Below are 11,203 nucleotides of genomic sequence, written 5' to 3'. Positions count from 1 at the left end.
AAAACTTTGTGGGCTTGCCCCTTGCCCCCAAGGAATCACCGAGCTTTGGCTTGCATAAGGGGTGACACCCATGGGAATTGAATCTAGACCACCTGCCTAGCGGCCAAGCTCCCATCCCACTATGCCAAACCCCTTTGGGGCAAAACTATTCTAATTTCTGCTACTGTCCTTCCTTGTATTTAGATGTTTTTACTAATAACCCATCATCCTCAAGCAAATTATGCATTTTCCATATGCGTGACAAAGGTAATTCTCCCTCCGTGCAACAAGTTTCTTCAAAAAAAGATGTTTGACCCATACTCAAATCTAATGTCATTAAGAAAAAGATGCAAGTGTTAACTTTTTTGTTAGCACTGCCCTTCATTTGTCTATAAGAAGTATAGATTTATTTAATACAATCAATTATATATACTTACAATATAGTTGGATTCTCACTTAAGTTTAACCTTATCTAACCTCATGGATTTGTTCAAGATCAACCATTCAGTTGGAACCGATCATTGAGTCATATTTTTTCTATCAAAAACATGTTTTTTGAGTCAAGAAAAAAAAATCACTACTTTTATAGATGTTGATTTTTATATCATGGAGAAAACCTGTATACAAGTCTTATTTTGGCGATTCAAAAACTGGTTTCTACTATGTACATCACATCTGTGGAGTCAATATGACAAAAAAAAATGAGTTTGCTATGTTAGTACATACAAAGGATTGCAACAAACTTTGACACCTTAACATATCATGATATTTATGAAAAGTAGTATAATCTTGAAAAAAATTTGCAGATCAGGGGTACCAACTACCCACCACCTATGTCTCTCACATGTCATTCATTCATGAAGATGAACTTCATCAAACAATCATGGTCGAGTAGCTCATGTCTCAGATGTTTCCCACAAAAAAATAAATTCAGAGCCTTTGATGCATAATTCATGACACACTCTGATCGGATTTGGATTTAGTTTTTGCATTGATCTAATTAGATATTTGGGGGTATGCTGCTAGCTGGATTGTGTTCAAGACTACTAATAAAAGTGGATTTGTCGTATGTGTATCTTACATTTTTAGAAGTAAGATGAATCCAACCAAGACTCACAAGAAGATCACTTTGGCTCATGAAAAGGTTAAGATATGGATAGGGATGGCAGTGGACCAAGGAAAAATGGGTCCCACCCTGCCTCACTCCGTTTGGACCAGAGATAAATGACATGAAACGGGGATGGAGGTTAAAATCAAAACTCGTGTGGGGATGGACTTAGGCTTTCCCTTGTCCCGCCCCACCCCATCCACAATTCACTTTAGTGAACCTTTCTTTCCTTCTTTAGGGATGAAAGTGAATCAAGGAGAAACAAGGTTCGGCCCCGCCCCATTTGGACCAGGCATGGAAGAGGGAATGAAGGGCATGAAATGGGGATGGAGATTAAAATTGAAATTCGCGTGAGGATGGAAAGCAGAATTTTGAGATGGGGCGAGGGTGGAGACCTTGTCCCCCATCTCTGCACCGGTCCATTGCCATCCCTAGATATGGGTTTCAATTCACAGTTGCAAATATTGCTGAGATTTTGAAAATCTTGTGATATTATTAGACATTTACAATGATGGGTTCATGTTCGCCTCGTAAAGAATCAAACTCGTAAAATAGGCTCGGCAAACTTAATATGAACAATAGGTGCTTGGCTTGACTTGACTCGTATAAGCTCGTTAAATAGTAAAAAATATATTTTAGATTTATTTTGCATGCATTTTTTTTGTAATCATATTTCTTTCAGCTCTAAAATAATACAATTTTTTTATAAACAAGCTAGCTCGAACTCATCTTTGTTAACTTGGACTAATTATAAGCTCAAACCTGGCTTGGTTCGCCACAAGAATGAGACAAGCTTCAACACTTCAAGCTCATCTCATTCAACTCGTTTACCAACCATATTTACAAGTCATGACGATTTTGACACTATCATGAGATTGTCTAACTCTTGCCTATTTCTAATATATTGCAGCAATGAGATGTTTTGTACTTTTTAACTATTTTATGCATTTAGTTTTTTTTTATATTTTTATCCATTATATATTACATGGTTCTTCAATCTTATATATATGTTACAACTATGGAATTTCAAAGTTAGTGCCCTTGTTGTGTATGACTATATTTACAACAACCTACTAAAAGAATGTTGGGTTAGAGTTTTTTTCCTCTCCTTCCTCTAACTGTGGAAGGTGGCAACAACAAAAAGACGGAGAAAATGAGGCCCCACACCGCCTCACACTATTTGGACCAGGGACGGAGGACATGAATCGAGGAATCGATTAGGGATGTAGGTTAAAATCAAAACCCGTGCGGGGATAGAGCGAGGGTGGAAACCTTGTCCCCTGCACCCACCCAGGTCCACTGCCATCCCTACCCTCCATTGGGTCCCACTTAGATCCAATTGCCTACATGGCAATGTAACTTAAATTAAGTAAGTTTAATCCACTATGGTGGGACGTCCCCCACTCTCTCTCTCTCATAAGGTGATAAGTAATGAAAATTGTTAATTAGTTAGATATCATCTTAATTTTTGTAATTTTTTGATTAACTAGTCTGTTTGTAAATTTTATTTATATTAAATAGACAATGAAAAAACTATGAAAATTTATTGAGACACTCTACTCATATATAGAAAGATTTCAGTCCATACCTTTTATGTATTAGAGTTCGGATAAGGGAGATATGACCTCTACAATTTGGAATTGAGAAATTGTCTTAAACAATGAGCCTTTTTGACAAAATCATAACCCTCTGAATATGTATTGTTTTGATTTAATCTTTTTATGGTTAATTCTTGATATATACTGTGAAAAAAATCTTGTGTTTGGTTCCTTATGGTTTGAGAATTAAAAATCGAGCGAGATGACCCACATTTTGTATTTTTTTTGTTCTGTCTTGTCCAGGGACAGAAGTTATAGGTCGTCCAAAAATTTTAGTTGATGTTTGGTAATGAATTTGGCTCTAATTTTTCTAGTTCTTATTGTCAATATATCAAGTTATTTTATGTAAAATTGTCAAGATTTATTTAATTGTTTATGATACCTTGTTTGAGCTCACACTGGACGGACAGGTCTGGATAGGCTTGTTATCTGAGCAAAAAATAGACTATCAGTGTGAAATTTTTATAAATTCTTTTGTAATGATTTTATGGTCAGATTTTTACCTAAATTCTAGTAAGATGTATTGGTGTCACGGGCCTATTTCCTTCAATGGGCCAGCACGTCGCGATGGTCCTTCCTTACCATCGCAAGCCTACTCGTCAGCTCGCTTGCCGGTCGCGAAAGCTTGTAATCAGAGTGCAAGAGAGCAAGAGAGAATAGAGGGAGAGAAATTGCAATCACAAGAAGCAATCACAACGAGGGTGAACAAAAGAAAGCTCAACGCATTTACTTCTTTCACAATTTTGTCCGCTGACTATTACAGTTCAAGTATATGGGCTGCCCCTTCGGGGTATTGATTCACCTGAACCGGGCAGCTTACATCAGACTCAACAAAAGCAAAACATACTCTAAGCGCAACTGTACACTGTAAGTCGCAAGGGAACAATTGGAATACAATGAATTAATTTGAGGGCCAAATATGTAGTTATGATTTTTTGGCATATTTGATAAGCTGGGTAAAAAACTGTCTACAGAGTTCTTAGTTAGGAACATGTGATTGCTTGCATGTTAGGGTTCAAAAAATGGACCTCATGGATATGTGTAGTTCTCGAGGTAAACCTTGTTTCAATTGGACTTGTTTATGCACTTTATATAGGTCTACTATGGCATTGCACTGTTCTTTGGCTTTTGTTCATGATTTGTATGCTATAATGCACATATGATATGTTATTTTGTTTTGTAGCATTAATATAATGTATGCATGATGCTTTCATGTATTGTATGATATGATGATATGTTGTATGTTATGTGATGTGCATAGTACAACAACAACAACAACAACAACAACTACGCCTTCATCCCAAAACAATTGGGGTCAGCGATATGAACCAAAAAAGAAATTCATTTTGGGTCTTCCACATGAATCATTTTCCTCCAATCATTTCTATCCAATGCCATGTCCTCGGTGAGGTTCAAAGCATTCATATCCTTTCCTATCATCTTCATCTAAGTCTTCTTAGGCCTACCCCGACCTCTTTTAACTAATATATTTTCCCATTTCTCCAACCTTCTAACTGGAGCATCATTAGGCCTTCGCCGAATATGTCCAAATCACCGTAAACGATTCTCTAGCATCTTATTTTCAATTGGTGAAACACCTACCTTCTTACGTATCTCCTCGTTCTGAATCTTATCTTTTATTCTATTTCCACACATCCATCTAAGCATCTGCATCTCAGCTACACTCATTTTTTGAATATGTCTCTTGGCAGCCCAACATTCCGTACCATATAGTAAAGCGGGTCTAATAGTCGTCCTATAAAACTTTCCCTTCAACCGCAATGGCATTCTACGATCGCACATCACTCCAGTTGCACTTTTCCATTTCATCCACCCAACTTTTATCCTATGATTTACATCTCCATCAATTTCTCCATACATTTGAATGATGGATCCCAAATATTTGAAATAATCATTCACCGGTATTTCTTGCTCACCAAGCTTCACTACACTCCCATCACTACTTCGTTGCTTACTAAATCGACATTCCATATATTCAGTCTTACTCTTACTCAACTTAAAACCTCTACCTTCCAATGTGTGTCTCCATAATTCTAACTTAGCATTAACCCCAGCTCTAGACTCATCAATCAAAACAATATCATCAGCAAACAACATACACCACGATACATTTTCTTGAATTGATCTCGTAAGCTCATCCATCACTATCGCAAATAGGAAGGGCTTAAACCAGATCCTTGATGTAACCCAACTGTTATCGGAAAATTGGTTGTCACCCCTCCACAAGTGCGGACATTGGTTACTACTCCTTCATACATATCTTTAATTATACTAATGTACTTGAGAGAAACACCTTTCTTCATCATTGTCCACCAGAGAATGTCCCTAGGTACTCTATCGTATGCCTTCTCTAAATCAATAAAAACCATATGCAAATCTTTGTTCCTCTCTTTATATCTTTCAATAAGTTGTCTAAGAAGATGTATAGCTTCCATAGTTGATCTTCCAGGCATAAAACCAAATTGATTCTCCGATATCATGACAACCTTCCTCAACCTAGACTCAATTACCCTCTCCCAAAGTTTCATAGTATGACTCATGAGTTTTATAACATGATAGTTTGTGCAATCTTGTATATCACCCTTATTCTTATATAAAGGCACCAAAGTACTCTTCCTCCACTCATTAGGCATCTTATTTGTTCACCAAATCAAGTTAAAAAGATTTGTCAACCATTCTAAACCTTTCTCTCCCAAGCATTTTCAAGCCTCGATAGGTATACCATATGGGCCAACTGCCCTTCTTGATTTCATTTTCTTCAAAGCCTTTGCAATTTTTTTTCTTTTGAATCTTGCGCATTAAATCACGATTTATCTCATGAATAGGAATGGAGAAGTCGCCAAGATCTTGAGCATGGCTATCATTAAATAGCTTATCAAAATAATCTTTCAATCTCTCCTTAATCTCCTCATCTTTGACTAAAACCCTTTGTGTTATGATTAAATGTTATGTTTGTGTTGTTAGACTTGGATGATACATACACATTTGAAAACTCAAAATGAAGCTTATGGGTTATGTGAAACCCGAGTTGTGCCTAAAAGAGGCAATGCTTGAGCCCGAGATAAAGGCTATTAACCATGTGTGTGTGGTTCAATATGTCACGAGTTGGATCGGTGTGCAAGGCCAAGTTAATAAGGATATTCATCAACCGGCGGGTAACTAAGATGATCTCCGCCTGGAACGTCACCATTAACATCTGCTGCTACCTGGTTGGATTGAAAACCCCAACCCGCTACAACCTTTTATGCCAAAAAAGAAAAAGAAAAAGAATAAAGATGTTGGGGGCGTGCCAACGTTCACATTTCTTTTTGCAGGGGTAACTCCAATCCTGATTTTTGAATCATACGACCCAAAATCACACGTGAACAAATCTCACGTGTTGATAGAAACTGAATCATATTTTATTATCATAGCTAACAAAGTTTTTTGTTGGGTTATCCGTTCTAATGAGATCCAGAATCTCATTTATCTCATGAGACTCAACCAAACATACCTTAGCATCCAATTTTTCAAGAGACATGGTGCCCGGTTTTTTCAGGCGGCAATTTATATGACAACTGATTTTTTCAGGTGACACTTACATGACTAGTGTTTTTTCTCAATGGTCAACTTAGACAAGTGGTTCAACCAAGGCATCTAATTTTTTAGGTTAAAAAAAGGTAAAATCATCAAGAAAAAATCAAGTGGCCATGTTTGATATATTTAACTAGTAAATTAGCCGCGTTTGACATGTCTCTCTAGTCTCTGCCAAAACAAAAAATAGCGTCTAAAGCACGTACCATCGATGTTATTGTCAAAACTAAATCATGTCTGAGGTTTCTTGTGAATATTAAAAAAACCATTTCAAACTAAAATAGAAGCCGTTGATGTACATCTAGATTTTAATCCACCTTTCGATATTTGGTTATGAACATGAACGTTTTTGGAGTTGGACTTGAATCAGATTCAAATAATGATTTTTCAATACTTTTTGGACTTGATGGACTTTTAATTTTAATATACTACCCATTATTGGACTTAGATTTCACATTTAGACTTATATTTTGAATGGACCCAATACTAGACTTAAACTTGAAATCAAACTATAATCAGATTAGGTATGAGCTTAAATCCAAAATAACAGTCAAAGTTGAACTTTAAATATGGAATTTGATCCATATTTTGGGTCCAACTATATATACGTAAACTCACCCAATTTTAGTACAAATTCCAGCACATTTCTAAAAGTGGAAAACTCAAACTTATTGTTCAACATCTAGAATAATACAAAGACACATTGACACGAGGATGGGTGGTCGAGGTTCGACTGGTAAGTTCGACTTTTTTTTTTGGGAAAATAGAACTATAGGACACATAATTTTTAAAATTTTTAATCAATGATTTTTTTATTTTAATGTTAAAAATTCATTTTTATAAAAAATACTTAAAATAATAAATAATATTAAAATATCATACGTACATGTCTGTGTTCATGTCCACGTGTCCGCTCGTGTCCCTGGGGACACACCACCAAAATGGCGTGCCCCTGTGACATAGGTGTTACGTGCCAAATATATTTTATTAAAACAATTAATTTAGTTTTAATTATTAATTAGTGACTTGAAAAAGTAAATACTAAAAAGCAATGTGTCACAATCGATGTTTAAGCTAATCTATTTTTCAAAATGTTTCAGAGGATTAGCCAATTCAAGATTGAATCGAATAATTTTCATTTAGCCTTATGAAATATTTGATTTTCCTAAAAATTCAAGAATTTGTGAACGTGTAGAAAAAGTAAATAATGACTTATAGGGTCTAATTTAAATTATACATATGCATTTAATGCCTAAACAATCAAATAAGCAAATAAATGTTATAAATAATCTAAAAACTAAATTAATCAAAAACCGATTCATCCACGTAATGAAACCGATTCAACCTGGTAGAATAGGTCCATTTAAGGCCAGGGTGCCAAAACCATCCTAGCGCTCTCTGCCTCCCTCGGCCTCTTCTCTAGCAGACGACGACAGCGAGACGACGACGACAATCCCGGCGACGGTGGTGGGAATCCGATCGGAATCAATACCAAAGACGTTGGTGGGCGGACGGCGGTTCTACAGGTAACAGGTATCCCTCTCTCTCTCTGGGAAGACTGGAATGCTTCAAGTCTCTTTGGCTCAGAGCAGTCTCTCTTTCTCCCTCTTTCTCATTCTCTCTCTGTCTTTACCGATTTTAGGGCTTTTGATTTTGGGCAATGAGCATGGTTGAATGTTGAATCAATGATGGATTGATGGTGAATCTTTCTCAGTCCTTCTGTCATTCCCGATTTATAGGGTTTCCATTTTAGGGCATTTGATTTTAGGAATGGTTGAATTTTGAATAAATGATGGCTTGATGGTAAATCTTACTCACTCTCTCTGTCTATGAGGACCCAAAAGAGGGAGGCGGCGGGTTGGATCTTTGAAAAAGAACCCTAGTTTAGTTTTAGATGGCGATCTTTTTTGGGGTTTTTAGTTGTCTAGTGCGGTATGCAGAGACTAAATCGGGGTATGAAAAACATTTCTTTGGGGTTTGGATTTTTAGCGTTCCGATTTTGGGCATGGATGAATGCTGAATCGGTGATGGCTTGATGGGGCTTTCCAAATATCTAGTAAATTTGTTTATAAATCAAATTTTTTAATTTGTTCTTACTTGTTAGTCGCTGCCTGTTAATGATTAATGAATGATGTTAGAATTTAGATTTTTTTGCACAGCGTATTTCTCACATTTTCAGTTGCTGATGGAATTTCAATGTTATGCAGAGGTGACAGTTTTTCTTCTTGTTATTTGTTAGAAGCCATAAATGTATATATGTTTGAAATATATCCTTTGAGAATATGTTAAACAAATGAGTCTGAAACTCTGATTTGCGAGTAAATTATCTTTGCTTTACATTTATTATATGCTTCACATTGGTTATAGCCACTTCTGGTAAGAGAAACTTCAAAAATGAAATTTCCTTTTACTTACATGTGAATTGGATCCATGCAGACAGTTGCTTCTGAATTCTTCAAATATGTTTTTATGGGTTTAGGATTGCCTTTATCATGGCAATAAGGATGTTTTGTTGTCGCCATCCTTTAACCAACAACATGGTGATTTTTCCTCCCACAAGGTTTCCTCATTTCTAGTAAGGACTGCAGCCCATCTCGTAGTTGGACATCCTTTTCTAAAGCGTCATGATGGCCTTAACCAACTCTAGGTTAAAGGTCCTCAAGTTTCTTCAAAATCTCTGACACATGCTTGGGATATCCCATATTGAATGCTTGTTCCATTGCTTGAGGCATGCTTGCAGCCTCCAAGCGGGATTTCAATGCAAAGTCCAATCTGTCAGTACCAATTCACAACAATGATCTTTAGGCCCATAACCTAAAAAGTTTGAAACTGGAAGAAAAACAGAAAGTAGGTTGAGAAACAAGACTTAAAGCATTATGATTAGATACCATTTCCGGCAATATGCTCCACTGTGAATGAGGAAAATAATTAGCCAGAGATCGTTAAGAACCACACTACCAATTCTACTCATGCGGAAAAAGGACCCTTGTTGATTATTATGCCATGTATATTAAGTTGTCGGTTTTCTCATCTAGGAGCCCGAAGCTCTCCAAGGTATTATCAAACTCAAAGATTCTGACATGTTCATGTTGCATGCCCCATTGCTCCTCCAAAGACCCAGTCACATTCCAATCTCCAATCATGAGCCATAAAAAGTCCTCAAGATGTTGTAAGGTGAGCTGCAATCAATATAAGGGTTAGCAACATACACACGAATGACCATAAAAAAATCTCTGTTCTCTTATCTGTCAAAACCTTACCCGCTTGAGATGTATATAGTAAAACTTCAACGTTAACTGATTGAGCATTCCATAGGCAAAGAGTAACTCGAGGGAGACATTGTGAAATTACCACATTGGTAACAAGCAAAATCAAGAATGTATTTTTTCGCTCTATTATGCAGATATGGGAATTATTGAATGATCATAACTAAGGGAATTATTGAAGAAGTTACATATCTAAAAACTAAAGGTTGATAACAATAAACTTCCAATGGTACATGAACATGCAAAGCAAATTATATTCCTTATTATTCCACCAAACAGAATAATAAAGTAGTTACATTTACTCTGAATCACAAGAAATAACAAATTCAATATCTAGAATGTCCAGACATTATTACTAGACCCATCAGATATAGGACAAAAGTCTCTACAACCTTCAGTATTCAGATAAAAGCAGCAGCCTTCAGTTGTAACTCATAACAAAACATTCAAAACAAACAAACAACCTAGTCAACCAACCACACACATCCCACGTCTATACATTCACATGCTCCAATCAAACAAAAAAACAAGAAAAAACCTTCTACTGGAGTAACTGAACAAAATAATCTGCTACAATTAGATGCATAAAAATACAAAGCATATTCTTTTAGTGTCAGCATTTCAACACGTTTAAGATAGACGACATGATACTCAAACACCCTCAAGTTATTTGTTAGCTGTAGAGGAGTTGGAGATGAGCCTTTTCTATCTCTGACACCAATGCTGGAACCAATAAGTTTCTTAAACCTGGTTTTGATTGGAGTCACTGAATCGTGAGGCATGTATACTAGAAGGAGGGCTTCAACCTCCGACCTTGTGAAGACACATGTTCTAACCGACTAAGCTATCCCAACTCTTCTCCAAGTGGGGTTTCCTCAATCATCCCTTACACCACATTCCTTGGTCTATATCCCTTGCCATGCTACATATATATAGGCTACCATGTAGGATTGAATTTGTTTCGCCACTAACCCGCAGAATAATGCTGCATTAATTCAATAACTCCCTCCATAACCATGTATATAGGTTGTACATACAGCTGCTAATTCACATTAACATGGAGTTTATAACCTCCATACATCACATAAATCACACTTAATGGGCCCATCATTTTATCGGCTGTTGGGGTTTCAATGTCACATGGGTACGGGTACGGGAACGGAGGTACAACACAACACTTTCAAAAAATGCAGGTACGGGCACACAGCTATATATATATATGTATATATATATATATATATATATAGTATGTGTGAGAAATGGTTCTATGGGCTTCAGTCCAAGATCCATGTTTGTAAATATAAAATACTAATTTTATTGATGTTTTTAGTAAATGCAAGGGGTAGACTGATGTTTTTGATAAACGAAAGGTTTGCCTGATATTTTCAATAAAGAAGGGGTAGGAAATGTAAAATGATAATATTTTAAAAAATAAAAAAGGGGACGGGAGGTGGGGTATAGAAAAAGAAGAGGGAGAGGGGGGAATGAACCCATTTGTCCCACCGCCTCTCTCTCTGGGTCTGAAAATGAAGAAGGCGGAAGAGAGGAGTCTGAAATAGGAGGAGAAGAAGAAGCGGAAAAGGTACTTCTCCCGTTCTTCCTCTCTCTCACCTTCTTCTTCCTTCTTTCTTCTTCTTCTTCTTCTCTCTCAAGGGCTC

At 36.6% G+C, this 11,203-nt stretch overlaps 1 protein-coding gene across 2 annotated transcripts in view; it reads left to right on the top strand.

Moving 5' to 3' along the window:
- The first annotated feature begins 7,669 nt into the window (after window positions 1-7,669).
- The window catches only part of LOC149833107 (exocyst complex component SEC6-like), a 161,457-nt gene continuing 157,923 nt past the window's right edge, over window positions 7,670-11,203 (top strand). For both annotated transcript variants that reach the window (XM_090014914.1, XM_090014913.1), the window contains exon 1: window positions 7,670-7,812. The gene's annotated coding sequence lies outside the window, so the exon portion shown is untranslated. The remainder of the gene's footprint in view (window positions 7,813-11,203) is intronic.

This window comes from Nuphar pumila, chromosome 7 (assembly GCF_984573655.1).
Source record: "Nuphar pumila chromosome 7, dmNupPumi1.hap1.1, whole genome shotgun sequence".
NCBI classification, from domain to species: domain Eukaryota; kingdom Viridiplantae; phylum Streptophyta; class Magnoliopsida; order Nymphaeales; family Nymphaeaceae; genus Nuphar; species Nuphar pumila.
Note: the sequence above shows the minus strand (reverse complement) of the source record. Positions and strands in the feature narration are given on the sequence as shown.